The sequence below is a fragment of the Zonotrichia leucophrys genome, chromosome 10, assembly GCF_028769735.1.
Source record: "Zonotrichia leucophrys gambelii isolate GWCS_2022_RI chromosome 10, RI_Zleu_2.0, whole genome shotgun sequence".
NCBI classification, from domain to species: Eukaryota; Metazoa; Chordata; class Aves; order Passeriformes; family Passerellidae; genus Zonotrichia; species Zonotrichia leucophrys.
The window spans coordinates 2,103,122-2,120,659 of record NC_088180.1 but is presented as its reverse complement, the minus strand read 5'-3'; the positions used below and the strand labels follow the sequence as shown (position 1 = coordinate 2,120,659).

The 17,538-nt window shown below is 48.4% G+C and overlaps 1 protein-coding gene across 2 annotated transcripts in view; it reads right to left on the bottom strand.

Annotated features, from left to right (window-relative positions):
* Nucleotides 1-11,281, bottom strand: part of CSNK1G1 (casein kinase 1 gamma 1) — a 91,438-nt gene extending 80,157 nt beyond the window's left edge. For both annotated transcript variants that reach the window (XM_064721933.1, XM_064721934.1), the window contains exon 1: nt 11,144-11,281. The gene's annotated coding sequence lies outside the window, so the exon portion shown is untranslated. The remainder of the gene's footprint in view (nt 1-11,143) is intronic.
* Nucleotides 11,282-17,538: the final 6,257 nt, after the last annotated feature.

Below are 17,538 nucleotides of genomic sequence, written 5' to 3'. Positions count from 1 at the left end.
GTATATGGGAAAGGCAGGACAAAATCTCCACTTTTGGGCACAGCAGGTACCTCTGTGGAGGTAACAAAAAAAGACTTCAAGCTGTGAACATTCCACAATAGAATGTTTCAATCCCAGGGAAAGTATTGCAACACTAAGTGTAACGTTTAGGTATGAAACTGCATTAATGGCTCCTCGTCCATGCTTAAAATTATTAATTTAATAGGTCAGTGTCTGATTAAAACTAGATTTTTAGCAGGCACAGAAGCTAAAAAGCAACCCACAATTGGTCAGCCATGACATGAACACAAGGGAAACAGCCCCAGGGATATACTGAGATCACCCCTATATACATATATATATATATATATATATATATATATACACACACACACACACACACATGTATATACACTGCATGTAATTTGTATGACACAGAGTAGGACATTAACTTGTGCTTGTGCTGCTTCACTCTTGGCTGTCCCTGCCCCATTCTGGGCTATCAGCTGATTGCCAGCCCAACTCCTGCTGGATCCCACACTGGCAAAGCTGAAGAGAGGCATTATGATCACCTCCTCCCACTTTCTGCACAGAAAAGTGGAATTTCAGTAATTTTTCCCTTTTAAAGGGACCGAGAACTTTATGTTCAATTCCTTTCTTCATCCCTAATTTCTAATTTTATTTCCCTCCTTTCCATTTCTATCTATCCTCCCTGGAATGCTTTTACTCACAAGCCTCAGTACATTGTAGAGCAAATTTTCTTTGAAGAGCACAGCATGGGAGGCCTGTAGATATGGACAGTATCCTGGAAACAGCTGGAGATTTCCCCTCCTCTGAGAATCCCTGAGGCATCCTCCAGAGCTCTTCAGAAACACCACCTCCTCATGCTGCCCCAGGATTCTGGAAAGGCAGGAGGCTCATAAAGGTGGAATTAATAGCAGGAGAGCATTAGTGTCAATTGGCAATTGAGGATGATCCAGGGAGCAGCAAACTTCTGCAGTTTGCTCCAAGATCTGCCATTCCTGGATTACAGATGTTGGCATGGACACAACTGCCCAGCCCTACCAGCATTCATTTTATGGACATGCTGATCCTGGGTTTGTCCAGCTTCTAAACCAACAGCTTCTACACAGCCCCAGAGCAACATGCAGAAATTTGCTGCCTGATTTTTAATGAAATCCCCCCAATCCCAAGAGTCTCAGGCATTTCAGACAGCCCAGGACAGGCAGCTTCTCATTCACCTTCAACTCCACTTTCTCTCTCTCCACATGTTTTCCAACCCTGGTAAAGATGCAATGACCAGAAAATGCACAACACAATAGGAGCAGTCACACACTCACCCACTGCAATTTACTCAGTGCATTACTCAGCGACCCTAATCCTTAATCAGATTAATATTTCAGCCTTCCAAGAAATAAAACAGTGTGTGCTATCTGTAGCAAGCAAGAAACCAGTGCACCACCACCGAGTCAATGCCAGAGAGATGAATCCCAATGGCTCCAAGCCATGCCCATGCCAACCAAAAGGTTTTTGCCCACTCACCTGCAAAAGAGTTTCTTTCACAAGGCAAAAAACCCCACAGCACTCACTGTGCTCCTGAACAGCATGGCAGACACCCAAAAATCCTATTCCAGTTCCCAGCAACTTTTCCCATTCAGCTGGCAGCGTGCTGCCAACTTCAGGGGAGCCTGGCAATTTTGGAGCATGGCAGAAGAGCTCCAGAAGTGCTCTGAGTACACATTGAGGGCATCTTCTTCATTATGCTCGTAGGTTGAATTACATATTTAATCAGAAAGAGCTTCAAGGAGAAGTTGCTGAAGTTGAACATGGAGGATGAGTCTCACTTCACACGAGGAGGCAAACCCACACAAGGGAGCACGTGCCAAACTGGCCACCTCTGTGCACCAGCTCACACACACGACTAACTTCTCCCAGAAGCTGAAGTAAAGAGCTATTTTGCACAGATAAGCTTCATGTTACCTTGAAGGCAAACTTTACATTTTCCACAATTTGGAAATTGCATCTGTATGAAGCTGCTTTGGTTCAACTTCCGTTTTCAAGCCCCAAACTTCAGCATAGCTGTCAATTAGAAATGTCTGTCACCAAGTAATCTGCTCTACCCACCACATCATGTCTTTCCCCTCTGAAGCCTCAATACCCACTGGAGAGGATGGCTTTGTACCAGAAGATCATTCATGAACCTTTTGCACTGCATTCAGGTCCCAAGTGAATTCCTGCCAACAGCCACGCTGGAAGCGTTGGCCAATGACAAACCCAAAAAGCTGTTTGGCATCCTCGAGCCTCAAAGCTCTGTCCACCACACAAAAACAGTGTTTATGTGTTGAGAGAGATACAAGTAGAAAGTCCTTGCAGCACAAGGTCGTACCAAGCTCGCTGGAAGACTAAATTTAGCCACCTGTGCCTCAGGCAAGTCTGTTAGTTATGGGAAGCTCGGATACTGGTGTGGAGCACTGTTCCTAGGGTAAATCCCATGGAAGACTTGGCTCCATTTAATTGCAAATGATCTTGAAGCTATAAATGGGGAGCCTGATCCCAGTCCATCAAAGAGGAGCTGTCTCTGAGCACCCCACAAACTCAGCAATGGGACACTGCCATCCTGTTAGGGCTGGCTTGCTTGAAACTACTACATTCAGAGTGAGCAGGAGGAGCTCAAGAAGGTTTAACAGATGGGGTTTCAGCACAAATATATTTCAGAACACCTCCTTAGCAAGCACATTTCCTCCTCTACCTCACCTCACACTACACTTCTAACAGCTACACCAGAGCAGATAGACAAGAACTCAGGGATTATTCCAAGCTTCTGTAAATGTTAGCAGAGGCTGACTGAACAGTTTGTGAAGACAAGCCCCAGTTTACCAAAAAGTGTATCAGCCAACAGTTTTGTCAAACATTTAATAATTTTCCAAGCCAAAGAGGCAGGGGTGACTGAGTTTCTTCAACTGTATCAGGTCTTGGGGTCAGTATCAGCCACGAGCCCACGGAAGGACCAGAGCAGCCAGCTGAGGTTTGATGTCCAGCATCACTGCAAGAATCTATCTGGAGGAAAATACAATTTAAACAATCTGGTTTCAAGACACCACTAGGAATTTCTGAACTATCTGCCTCAGCCCTACAGGTCTTCAAAGATGCTCAAGAACCAATTTTCGTGCCAGAAATTCAAACAGAAGCATTAGCTCGAGCATGCAAAGCCAGGATCACTAAGATGACTACACCAAGTCCAACCAGGCACAAGGTTTCTCACATCACACGTTGAGTGTGTATGGTCCAAAAGGCATCTGGAAGTCAGGCTCCATCCCCTAATGCCTCTGCAAACAGATGGTGACACAGAAGGCTACCTGAACATCCATCAGCCACCCTGCACATCACTGTTCTCACCAAATTTGTCCTTGCAGAGGCCCCAGCCAGGAGGATGCCATCACCTTTAGGTCCCCATCCAAAACCTGTAGCTGTCACCACAGCAGCCAAGTTCCACCAAACCCCCATCTTCAATCACACTGCCTCTATAAAGTCAAAGCATCAGGAAAAACAGAACAAGTGGCTCCAAAACATCCCACTGCCAGTCCCAGATCACGACAGGAAAAGCCATTCTGGCATGCCCAGTAATTCCTAACACTTAGAAGGGATAAAAACCACCAAGTGCCAGCACTGTGCCCAGCAAATCCACACAAAACCAGAGAGCTGTGAATTGTGTTGGAGCCTAATACCAGGCTTGGATTTTAATCACAGAATGCCAGGGATCTGAGCAGAGATATCCCCCAGAGATGCAGAGCACAGCCCAGGGATGATTTACCTCACTGGCACTGCATTTATCACAAATCAAACTGAAGCCTCAGTGCTGCCAACACTGCACAGAGCTGCTCCAGAACGGGAAACTGGTCAAAACCTTTCCAAAGAGAGGACAGCTGGGAAGCAGCATCAGATGCCAAAGTGGCTCCAGGCCTGATGTCAGCTGCAGGATGATCATTTGGAGAACCTGAGGGCTTCCAAAGCATCCAACCCAGCACTGAAGGCTAGCCAGCTGAGGGTGGCTAGAAAAATGAGACAGCAACCAGGGAGTGAAAATTATTCAGAGTGGGGAAGAATCATAAAATCCCAGACTGATTTGGGTTGGAATGGACATTAAAGACCACCTTGTTCCTCCTCCTGCCATGGGCAGGGACGCCTTCAACTGGACTAGGCTGCTCCAAGCCCCACCCAGCACGGCCTTGGACACTTTCAGGAACCTCAGCACCTGGAGGAATGACACACAGCAGGCATTGTGGAAGTGTTTATTCCCATCTGAATCACGTGCTGCCCCAATCCCTTCCCCCAGCACAAACCAGAGTGCTGTGACCTGCCAAAAAGCGACACCAAGGATGAGTCTGCATCATGAAACTCCTGAAGGCGAGACCTTTGAAGTCCAACCCGGACTTGAAAAGAGACAACTACAAAGCCTGTGGCCTCTGCTTCATTAAAATAAGATGTTAAAGGTTCTTAAGTTTCATTTGCTCATTGAAACTTGTTCTTGTAAGATCTAGGAAATAAAAATAAACTGCAGAAACTAAACTGGCCTTGTGCATTACAAAGGAAGACAGTTAGAAGGTAACTAAGGACAGCCAGGATGGGGCAGGATGGGATTGCTGCACAATGAAGGAGCTTGTTCCAGCCTTGGGAAGAGTCAAACTCTTCCTTGACACTTGCCAGAACTGCCACCTTCCATGCATGATATTAAAGCTGCATTTTAGAGAACTGCCTCTTATTTGTTGTAATAGATCCAAACAAACAGCAGTCAGATCTGGAAGGAATTTTGAGTGATGAGGAATGAAAGCTTGGAGATCCAGCAAGTCTGAGACTTCAAACTTATACTCTTCCAAACTGCTCCTCTTCCAAAGTGCTACTCTTCCAAAACCCACCTAAAGAATTCCAGACATGAGAAGTAACATTAATGGCTGGGCTCAATGATCTTAAAGGTGATGCCAACCTGAACAAATCAATGAGTCAATCTATGAACCCCTCCTTGCTGAGCACAAGACTGATGCAGACAGATTTCCTGTGTTCATTTTCCCTGTTGTGAGCCCTCCATTAATGTGAAGGATGACAGCTGAAATTATCTGAATCTATCCTCTGACTTGTAACTCAGAAATGAATGTGCAAAACAAAGGAACAGTGAGTCTGGCTTATTTCTACAAACAAGATATTACCTGTGCCAGGGCCTCGCCACCCTTATGTTAGAGATCATCTTCTCTAACATAAAATAAATAGCTCCAGGAAACACGTCAGGCAGGTTGGTTTCACAGAGTTCAAATAGGTTTCTCCTACAACTTGATGTAACTACCTCTGGCACTGATGCACAGCAAATTCCTTGTGGGCTGGGAAAAAGGAGCAGCTCTATAGGAAGCAGGTATTTCAGAGGTTTTTTAACCTCAGCACTGAACTCCTCAGGCTTTATCACTAGACATTAAAACATGTATATAGGACAGCAGCTACTCAGGATATTTAATAAATGATGTGGCCTCCTCTAATGCACCCCACACAACGTGGCCAACTCATCTAAGAGAGCTACAGAGACAGGATGACCTCAGGAAAAAGATTTGGGGCTGCAGAAAAACCTTCACATCTTTGTAAACAGCCACAATATTCCCAGCCTAAAGGAATGTCATAATAGAACTGTAAGAAGAAGGGGGGGGAGAAAAAAAAAAAAAAAGAGCAGGAGAGCAGACAGGAAAACAATTTTCCCATCTCCCTGGTGAATATCCCCAATTCCTGCATTAAATGCTCAGAGTAGCGAATCCAAGCTATTCCATTGTCTTCCACAACACAGAAATTGTCAGGCTGATCTTGAGGGTGGAATCACTGTCAGCTTTTCAGGCTTTTAAGCTGTTCTCCTGAAGAGATTTGCTCAAAGATGAGCAAAGCAAACCAGAAGATTCAGACAGGTAAGAGACACCTATCCATTGCAGGAGATCCAAATGGATCTGACAAGAAGGAAGAACATATGAAAAGCCAGGAAAAAATGGTAATTTCACCCCTAGTGAGTTTCATTGTTGCTTTTGCCAATTTCTAGGAAAAAAAGGGATTGTTTAAAAGGTAGGGAGAGTCTCATGAACCAGAAATTAAACGGGCCATTTAACAAGTAATTCAAATATCTCCTCCCTCAAGTACAAAACAAAGGTCGAGGGCTGGGGGGTGTTAATGTGGAAGATAGAGATGAAGCAGGTACAAAAATTCTGAGATTTTTACCACTTCACAGAATCCCAGAATGGTTTGGGTTGGAAGGATCTTAAAGCCCATCCCATTCCATCCCCTGCCATGGGCAGGGACACCTCCCAGTATCCCAGGCTGCTCCAGGTCCCATCCAGCCTGACCTTGGACATTTCCATGGGTGGGGCAGCCACAGCTGCTCTGGAAAACCTGTGCCAGGGCTTTACCACCCTCAAGGTGGTAAAGAAGGTGATTCATAAGAGCTTCACCTCCTCAAGAACTCCTACAGATGGGACAAGAATTAGCCATGTGAAAATCCACAGCTGGGAAAAAAAAAAATCAACACAGTGCAAGTCAGATGGAAAGACAAAAAACAAGGGTCAGCAGTGTTTCTTCACAAATGCTGTAAGTCTAAAAGCATGATGGAAAAACCTCAAATGTCTGGTTTGCAAGTGGACAGAGCAAGCTCATTTAAAACACAGTGGAGAGTAAGGAGCCACTAGACATTAAAAAAACACAAGGAGTAAGCAAATATTCAGAGGACCTAAGCTGACACCACCATTTGAGCACCTCAAGTTTTCTGTGTCAACAAGAAATCCCCTGTACATCAGAATTACAAGTTTAAACCAGAAAAGCAGAGCCTTTGGGTGCCCCAAATCCTGTCCAGCCTGGCCTTGGACACTTCCAGGGATGGGGCAGACACAGCTGCTCTGTGCCAGGGCCACCCCACCCTCACAGAGAAGAATTTCATCCAAACATCTCATCTGAATTAATTCCTGCCTTCACCTTGGATAGCAGTTGGAATATTGGTGTGAGCCCTACAGTGTGATCTGACCAAATAATCAAAGCCAGCCCGTCTCTACAGCAAGGCTAAATGTCCAGGAAGGAAACAAAATCTAAAATTACAAAATCTAAACTACTAATATTACTTTTAGTAAGGAAAAAAAGGTTAGAAGTCACACGATCCATTATTGTGTTAATCAATCATCGGACAACATCTCTCAAAAATTAAAATTGTGTTTTATACAAACTCTGTTGAGCTTGGCCACCTCCTCTCTCCCTGCTTGAAATCAGACTTCAAAAATCAGGCTTTTGGTGGCAAAAGATGATGAGGTGACAGCAACAGCCTCACTTTACCCAAAGTCATACACGAGGAGATGGGGAAGTGCCCTTGGTTAAAGCTGGTACCCCAAAGTCTCCTGGCCCAGCTTTCACAGAACCATTCAGCAGAGCCTGGGCAAACCAGAGCTGGCCTAAAGACCAGCCTAAACTGCTGCAGGGATAATTATATTGTACAAAATGAAGCCATGCCTCAGGAGTCAGGGGCTGCTGTTCTTTTTTCTCCTTTTCCTTCTTCCTTTGGCAGTGGACAGAGCACATCAACAAGGGGGAAATCAGCTGATATACTCCATTGAAAAAAAGCAAGATACTACATGGCAGAATCCATCAAAGCTCTCTGGAGAGGAAAACTACAGGATAAAAGGAAAAACCCTTCATGTACATAAATAACAGGTAAAGGAGGGGGAAAAATGTATCACTGGTCCGTTCTGCAGCAGGAGGGACTCACCAAAGGATTCTGCTTTACACTGAGCTGTGTTACTAAGATGACAACATTTGCTACTCTGAATAATTCAGGATGAGAAGTAAATAAGAGCAATGACTCCAAGGAATTGCAGTAAAATCTCGTGATATGAGTGGGTGATACAATTCACAGAGCAGCACATCAGGAACAACCACCCTAAAATCAACTTCAGGAGACACGAGAGACTGAACTCAAACCAACCCTGGGAAAGCAGGACTACAGCAGAATATTCCACCAAAAACCATGGCTCCAAGATCACTAATGAACAAGCACAACACTTGTAATTACAGAGACTATAATATAGGAAAAATACCCCTAAAATATTTCTAAAAATATAAATATATTTTTATACCATAAATATAATCCAGCACCTCTGTCAATGTCCTCTGTTGTCCTGTGCCCCACCCCGTACCTGTCTCAAGGAGGCTGAAGCAGAGCTGGAAATGACATGAGATACAAGAAGAGCCACAGAAAGTCAAAATATATGAGGAGAATTCAGCCAAGAGACTGCCAGGAATGGAAAAAGTATTTTCCTAAAATCATGACTATCATGAAGAGCAGTGTGAAGGTTCCTAAATTCGACACCTGGCTCAGGGAGGTCATGAACTGCTGGAGAGAGAAAAATAAAGCACTATTTCCCTGGATTAGATCTGCTGTGTTTGTGTTCTCCCCTCCCCAAGCATCTGCTCCTGGTTACCAGTGAGCAGGATACCAGGCCAGATGGATTCCTGGTCTCATCTGGTAGCACTTTTTAAGGCATTACACAGGATTTCATCTGTTAACCTGAAAATACACAGGGGCTGATCGCTTCCTAAGGGCTGGAAAAGGGGAGCAGGGAAAGCAGCAAGTGGCTGTGGACCAGGATGGACTCAGGATCTTGCCCAGCTCACAGCTCCCCTCAGAGTGGAGCTCTGAACCTGCCTGAATATTTTCCATCACTGACTCTGGCACAGCAAACCACGCTGTTGCCAACACAGAGAACAGCATGAAAACTCCTATGGAAGAGCAAGATAGATGGGCTGGAATGAGGCACTTCACAACAAACACTGCTATGAACTGGAAAACTCTTTAAAATCCAAGCAAAAAGAGAGACAGGATGTGAGCTTGTTGCCATGCTATGAGCCACCAACCTATCTCTGCCATGAAGGATACCAGCACAAAGGAATTATCCATGGCATGGCACAGCATCCCAGAGAGCCATTCCCTGCCCTGCAAACATGAGCAGGAAAGAGAGCAACAAGAGAACCTGGAAAAGAGTGACTGTGCTTTGAAAATAAGGAGCCAACAGCTGGGCCAAGCTTTCCAAAAGCACCAACAGAGAGAAGAGCTGATTTACAGGAAGCAACTCTGGCATAAATACAGGCAGGTATGTCCCAGATAAATTTATTGTGAGAATCTGGTGTGAGTTCCCAGATCTCATGTCCAGAAAACAGAACTTACACAAAACGCAGCAAGGAGCCCAAACTGGCCCAAACTTGTGAGGACTTTTTGGCCAGCAGTTGAAAACACACAGTTATAGACTTGCAGAGGAAAGCAGAGAGAGGAGACTCCTCTTCCTCAGCACCCAGCATCTCCTAAAGAATACAAAATGCACCAGCCCAGTCCAGAAAATGCGATTTCAGGGCAGGAGCTGTTTCAAGAAACACTTGGTATCTGAAAAAAGCCGAGGTGCTTACGCAGGGTGTGAGCATAAAGGCCTGATTTTATCAGGCCAATAGTCTAAGATTTCACTGGAGTCAGCAAGGTTTTTGCCAAAAGGCTGGAGCATCAGCGGTGCCGCTACACCGGCGGCCAGACCTTCAGCATGGGAAGTGAGATCTGCCTGGCACCCCTCACCTCCATCCTCCCTATTACTAAATACATCCGCATGGGTTTTTACTAATAATGATTTTTTTTATGACACACCATGATGTTTAAATTCTTTTCTTATCGGGTCACACCTTGCCAGCGGTCACCTTCCCTGAACAGAACTCCTGCTGGTATTTATCACTGGCAGCACCTCCAGCTCATCCCTGGCTCCAGGAGCTCCAGTGTGAGCCCAGCTTCACGTGGAAATAACCATGGTGTGCATCCCTCTTCAACAGCAATGCCATGAAACCCAAACTCTCTCATCAGTAACACTTCACCACCCAGGTGGCACTTCTAAAACTTGAGCCACTGGCAAGCACTGAGGAATTCTGCAGCCTGAATCTCTGCAAATAATTCATAATTCAAAGGCACTCTTTGTGTTTTTTGGAATGTGTCTGTGGGAAAGTGCTGCTAATATTTGATAAGAGCTTCTCAATAGGAACAAAGCTCGTGATTCCCAGTTCACCCATCATCCTCTCCCAAGAGGGACTGAGTTACCAGCACAGCAGAGAACCAGGGATGTGGAGATGGTTTGTCTGGGTAAATCACAGCTGGGCAGCTGAGAGAAGGAAAAGCAGATCCTGAAGAACTTGGGGAGTGGCTGCACAAGCTGACAGGCATTAGGTCACTAGTAAAAAAAAAAAACCAGTCCAGTCTGAGGTCACACCCGTGACAGGGGGACTGCAGGCAGGTCACGGTGAGCCCAGAAATGAGCAAGGTAGAAAATGTCACACGAGTCAGGCACAGGAGGCAGCTCAACAGAGCTTGGACTCTGCTCAGAAGACTTCCCAGGAACAGAGAAGTCACTGTCGAGACAGGCTAAAGGGGACTGTTGGTAGCAGTGAAACATTTGCAAGGGCAGATGTCACCCTCCTGAGGAGCAGAGGCTGCCCCATCCCTGGAGGTGTCCAAGGCCAGCCTGGCCGTGGTTTGGAGCAGCCTGCTCTGGTGAAAGGGGTCCCTGCCCATGGCAGGGGCTGCAATGAGATGACCTTTGAGATCTTTCCAACCCAAACCATCCCGACTCCATTATTTGGATAAGACAACAAACCTCAACCCTCATGGAAACACTTCCCAGACGTAGGGGGGACACACAACTTCTTCACACAAATAAGTTGCTGATACACCTCCAGCTCCACAGAGCACTGGGAACACCACCAGGGAGGAAGGTGGCACCTCCCGTTCCTCCCCGGGCAGGTCCGTGCCCGGCTCTCCCGGGACAGCCCCTCAGCTGGGGCTGCCGCCTTCCCCCGATCCAATCCCGCCGCTCCGCCCCGCCGGCAGCACCAGCCCGGCGCCCCGAGCCCGCCCCGCTCCCCTCGCCCACACCCCGGCGGAGCCGCGACCCCCGCCCGCCGCCCCGCCCGGGGCTCCCTAGGGCCGCCCCACGGCGGCTCCTCCGCCCGCCCGCCCGCCCGGCCGGAGCCGCTCCCGCCGCACCGGCAGCGCCGAGCCCGGCGGAGGCTCCGCGGCGGGCGGGCCGCGAGCACCGCCCCCCGCCCGGGCCCCGCCGCCCGCGCCCCGCGGCCGTACCTGCTCCGCCGGCGCTGCGCTCCCCGGGCGGGCCGGGCCGGGCTGGGCCGGGCCGGAGCCGCCGCTGCTCTCCCCGCGCCCGCCGCAGCTCCTCCCTCACGGCACTCGACGGCCACAGCCCGACCCGGCAGCGCTCGGCGCCGGCACCGCCCCGCGCGGCTCCGCCCTATGGCCGCGCCGCGCCCGCGCCGCTTCCGGGGCACCGCCGGCCCTGGAAACCGCGTGGCGTTGCCAGGAGGAAGCGGCGGGCGGGAAGCGCGGCGGGACCGCGGCCACGGGGGCTCCGCTGCCGGCCGGGCTCAGCAGCAGCCGGGCTCAGCACCCTCCAGGACTCAGCACCCGCCGGGGTTCTGTAACAACCGGGGGTCAGCATCCTCCAGGGCTCAGCTTGGCCCTCCGATGGGACTCAGCATCCTCTGGGGCTCAGCACCCACTGGAGCTCAGCACAAAGCTGGGCTCAGCACCCCATGGGGCTCTGCTTCCTCTGGGGCTCTGCCTCAGCCGGGGCTCAGCACCTTTCGGGACTCAGCAGCAACCGGGCTCAGCACCCAGTGGGGCTTTGCATCCTCTGGAACTCAGCATCCTCCAGGGCTCAGCACCTACCAGGCTCAGCATGACACTCCACTGGAACTCAGCATCCTCCAGGGCTCAGCACAAAGCTGGGCTCAGCACCCAATGGGGCTCTGCATCTTCTGGGGCTCAGCACCCTCCAGGGCTCAGCTTGGCACTCCATTGGTTCTCAGCACAAAGCTGGGCTCAGCACCCAATGGGGCTCTGCATCTTCTGGGGCTCAGCACCCTCCAGGGCTCAGCTTGGCACTCCATTGGTTCTCAGCACAAAGCTGGGCTCAGCACCCAATGGAGCTCTGCATCCTCTGTGGCTCAGTACCAACCTGGCTCAGCACCCAATAGAGCTCTGCTTCCTCTGGTGCTCAGCATCAGCCAGGGCTCAGCTCAGCACCCCATTGGGGCTCAGCATCCTCCAGGCTTCAGCACCCACTGGGGTGATCCCTTCCAACCCAAACCATTCCTTGAATCTGTGGAAGAGGAGCAGAAAGCCACTGGTGTTGTCACCTAGATGCTGCCAAGCTGATTCTGGTGAAGAACTTGGCATTTAAACTGATATATTCATAGAATCTTGGAATCACAGACTGCTTTGGGTTGGAAGGGACCTTAAAGCCCATCTTATTCCCTCCCTGCCATGGGCTGTGACACCTTCCACCCAACCAGGTTGCTCACGCCTTGAAAATGGTTAAAAACACCGTGAGGAAAACCTTCCTCCCTGGTGTGCAGGCCTCCAGCCTGGGACAATCCCATTATCCAGCCACACACATAACAGCTTGCCAGCATATGGGCCCCACCAAGGGTAAAGCAAAGGTTTATTTGGAAAATGTGTGCAGATCCAGAATTTAAGCATTAAAATTATCCATTTCCCCTACTACTTCATAATCCTGAGGCTGAGCTTAGAAATTTTTCCCTGATGCTGTAGTTAACCAGAAAACAAAGACCAGTTCTAATAAAAATGGACATTTCACTTTAGGTTTTTGCTTTCTCTTTTCAGAGCTATACACACTTGGCTGACTCAGTATAGGTTTAATAAAGGCTTAATATTTCTGATTAAACCTTTTAATTTGTCAATATCAAAAGCAGAATGTCTCAATCCAGGCACCTGAAAAGCCTGTCCTGGCAGCATCCTGTCAAACCCTACCCTGAACCTCTGCTCCAAAATGAGCTTATTTTCTCATTCTTTGCACTATTTTCTGTGCAAAATAATAATAATGTGGATATCACAATATTGACAATACCTTTGATCAAAGAGAGAGGCATTTTTTGCAATTCAGCTCCCATTTTTTTTCTGCTCTGAACCCTCTGGGCACTCCCAAGGAGCATTTTAATTCTGAAAAAAATGATTTATCATCAATTTTAGTCCGAGCAGTTCTTCTGCTAAGTCCTATTAAACGTGTGGATTCTCATTAGCCCTGTGATAATCCCTTGGGAGTTTATCTGAACACCAGCCTGTGTGTTGAATAAAGGAGGGGTCAAAATTGACCCAAAAACGTTTGGGGTGAGTGAGGAGCACCCCAGTGGAAGTTCCTTGCCTCCTCATCCTCAGCCCAGACAGGTGAGATTCCAGCCTGATTCCCAAGCACCTTATCATGCAGAGAAGGGAAACATCCTGCTTTTCTTCCTGCATCTCTGGTCGGGATGGAGCAGCTCGTGGTGGGCAGGACAATCCCCCTTTGTCCCAGCACAGGCGAGGACAATGAAGCTCCTGTTGAGCATCAGGCACAGGGAGGCACCGCCCCAGCGTGGGCAGGGGGACCCTGCAGACACAGACCTCATATCCTTCTGAGAAACGTCCAAAGGGGAAAAAAGCAAAGTTAAAGGGGAGACAAAGCTTTAAAGCGCATGATTTGGCAGAGAGGTGAAACCAGAGGGGTACTGAGGTCTCACTTGTCTCTCTTCCCGTAGAAACAGCCCTGTAAATACTCAATCCACAGCAGGAATATACATGAACAGGTTTGGAATTTAGCAAAATTAGCTCTAGAAGGAGTCGAGTGTATCTCCCTTAACACAAGCAGGCAACACCTGAACTCTACAGCACAGTGTCCCCAGCAGGGAGGCTGCACTCCAAAGATGGGAAGTCAACAATCATGGCTATAAATTGGACACGGTCTGGTAACAGAAAAAGCCTTGAAAATCAGAAAAAAAAAAAAAGATGAAACTCCCTCATGTGGGGATGAGATCGCTGAGATTTGGCAGTGGATTTCCCACGGCGGGGTACGAGGTCGGCAGCCTGACAGCTGATGGCCCTGCTCCCCTCCCCTCTGTCTGTGTCCCCATGGCCCAGACATCTGCTGTCCCCGCCGAGCAGCTGCCCCCCTGAGCAGGACAGCAGCAGGGGATCCTTCCTTCCTTCCTTCCTTCCAGCTAAATCCAACAGAAATGGGCTGTCTGGCCTGTTCAGGGGAGAAGGGGCCTGCAAGGAAAAGCTCAAAAGTGCTCTGGAGCAGCAGCAGTTTGTGATTATCCCTGTGAGAAAAAGCCTTAGGCTATGGGGATGAGATGGGATGGAGTCTGTTCCATCACTGTCTCTTGCCCAAACAAAGATCATTTTGCCCAGTAAGGTTTAAAATTCAATATATTAGGCCCTCGGGAATTATTATTTCCTAAACACTTCCATCTCCTCTCCTTTGTTTGCTCACTTTGCAGCTGTTTTTGGAGCATCCAACAGCTCCTGCTGAACCACATGCCCACTTGTGCCAGCAGTGACCCCCTGAGCTCTCATTTGTGATGTGGGTACATCCAGCATCCCCTGGGGAAAGGTGTGGGTGCCCCAGCCGGGGTCAAAAGGAGCTCCTGGACCTTCAGAAATGAATAGCAGGCTCAGCTGAGAGCAGTTTATTGCTCATTAGTGCTCTCAGGGCCGTGCTGTTCTCAAGGTCAGGGGTCAGATAAATCATTATTTGGACTATTGGAAGAAAATTCTATGTGTGAGGATGGAAATGAAGCTGCTGGGGGGAGTGGGTTGCCCATCCCTGACCCTGCACACCGCTGGGTTCGAGGAAGCCACAGGGATTCAGCCGGTGACATGGAGGGTGATTTTGCTGGAGCCATTTCCTTACCTGGCAAGATAGCACAGGCTCAGGAAATGAGCAATTCCAGTCTCCCGTCCATACATTTATATATTCTCTTCACGTTTCCTAAATAAACGGGTCCGAGGCAGGAGGAGCCTTGTCTGGTCGCTGGCACAGCCCGGGGTTTGTAGCTGAAGCTGCTGCTGACATCTACGGTCAGCCCGGGGTACTGAAAAGCGTTTCAAAGTGTTGGAAAGTGGCGCAGCCACGGACTGGATTGGGTTGGAAAATGTCCTTGAATTCCTCTCAATCCATCCCCCTGGAACACTTTCCACTCTTCCTGGGTGCTCTAAGCACCATCAAACTTGGCCTTGGCAGCCACAGCTGCTCTGGGCACGCTGTGCCAGGGCCTGCCCACCCTCACAAGGAGGAATTTCTCCCCAATATCCCATCCATCCCTGCCCTCTGGCAGTGGGAGCCATTCCCTGTGTGCTGTCCCTCCATTCCTTGTCCCCAGTCCCTCTCCAGCTCTCCTGGAGCCCCTTCAGGCCCTGGCAGAGGCTGTCAATGAGTTGTGGTGTTCATATGGATTTAACCAAAATATCATTATTATAGCATAATCCCTTAAAATTACAAGAAATTACCTCAGAAGTAAGAACCACTCTAAAGATATAAAAGTAATACTGACTGGATTTCCAGCTGATTGTTCCCCTTAGGAGGTTTCTCTGGAGCACACCTCTTGCCCAAAGACTGTGGAAATCCCATTTCACAGGGAAAACCTGTTAGGTACTGTAACATTACACCCAGGACAGTGATACAAACAATTTATCTGTAAATTAATTTTCAGCACTGTGCATGACCCCTCTTTACCACATTAAATTTCACTATTAATTATATTGTTGGATTGAAGCACTTCTTGAGATTGATGGAAATCCTTCAGCACAGGTGTCAGCATAGGGGCAGCTCTCTTCAGCATTCTAAGGAGATTTTTATTGGAGCAACAGTAGCTGGAAAAAAACCCAAAAAACGCAACCAGGCAAGCTTTTGGACATGGAAACCTCTTACAAGTCTGGTCTTAGTTATAAATTTTATTTTGGGTTGACAGAAGCTCCTGAGCTTTAGCATTCTCTCCTTTTCTAATTTTTTCCCTTATTTTCAGAAGAGCTGGGTGCTGCTCCTGTTTCCCTCTAGACTCAAAGATTAGCAGCAGGGGCACAGCTGGAGCTAAATCAGCTCCAGCCCCAGGGAGGGTGGGCTGAAGGTCACCCTCCTGTATTCCCATTGGGGCAGGAAAGCAGCCAAATAAACATCTTCTCCTGCATTTTGTTCCTATTGAAAACTCAGCTTTAAGGCTGCAGGTCCTGTTGCAAACATTTGGATTTTATCTGTGCAGAGGGAGCATGTTTATTTATTTATTAGAGGCAAAAGCAGTTTGGTTGCTCCTCAATCCCCAGTGTTGCTCTTTCCTGAGGTTCCCAGCAGGGTGGGAGGCACCACTGAGGCCAAGCTCTTTCTGTGCACCTCCCATCCCTGCACAGCCTGGTGAGCTCCAGCTCCATCAGATTTTATCTGCTTCATGATGTGTGAGAGCAATCCAGCACGGGAAGGCCATGGAGCTGTTGGAGTGAGGCCAGAGGAGGCACCAGAACGTTCAGAGGATGGAGCAGCTCAGCTGGGAGGAGAGGCTGGGAGAATTGGGGTTGTTCAGCCTGGAGAGGAGAAGCTTTGGGGTGACTGAAGGAGGCAGCAAGAAACATGGAGAGAGATTGTTTTTACAAGGGCCTGGAGTGCCAGGACAAGGGGGAATGGTTTCCCACGGCCAGAGGGCAGGGTTAGATGGGATATTGGGAAGGAATTTTTCCTGTGAGCATGGTGAGGCTCTGGCAGAGATTTCCCAGAGAAGCTGCCCTATCCCTGGAAGTGTCCAAAGCCAGGGCTTGGAGCACCCTGGGCTCGTGGAAGGTGTCCCTGCCCATGGCAGGGGATGAGCTTTGAGGTCCCTTCCATCCCAAACCCTTCTGGGATCTGTGGTTCAGGTCTCCATGAGCATTGCTCTGTGGGAACCCAGAGCATCCCTCTGGCTGTCCAGGACAGCCAAGACCCTGCCAGGGGGCTCAGAGACCCTGGCACAGAGCCCAGAACACCTGTGGGTTTGATTATCGCCTGTGGAGCAAATTACCAACCTTATATGAAGATCAGCAAGCCACTACAGTTTAGGTAGAATAATAGTGAAGTTATCACGGGGTGGAAAAGTAGATTTTGGGGTTTCTGGAATGGGGGTTTGGGAGGCAAGATGGAGGGAACTGGGTGTGTCCAGCCTTTCTCCTTCTTCTTCTTGGTCCCCATCTGTCGAAGGAAGGGGACCAGGACACCAGTTGGTTCATCACAGGCCTTTCAGGTCTGGTCCGGTCCCGTTTATTGAAGAAAGCATCAAACACTTATACAGCAAATAATAAGCTTATGAATATTCTGTAAGCCAAGCAATCTATTGGTTAAACTATAGCATTAACTCATCTTCATTCCTTAGGGGTTACACTTTCTTTTCTCATGTCTCTTTCTCTGTTTGTTATCACACTACAGCTAGGCCCAAGGACATGCTATCAACACAGGTGCAGGACTTGGAATTAGCCATGGTTTTGTACTTTTCTATTTTCTAGCAGCTAAATTCCCAACACCCATCTTCTGCTGTGATGGTGGCACTTACAGATTGGTTTAGAGTAGAAGCTCAGTGTCTAATATAGCTGATAGGTATTGGGAAGTAATTGTAAATATTGTATATGTAGTTTGTAGAATAACAAATGGAGGAAGGCAGAGTGCC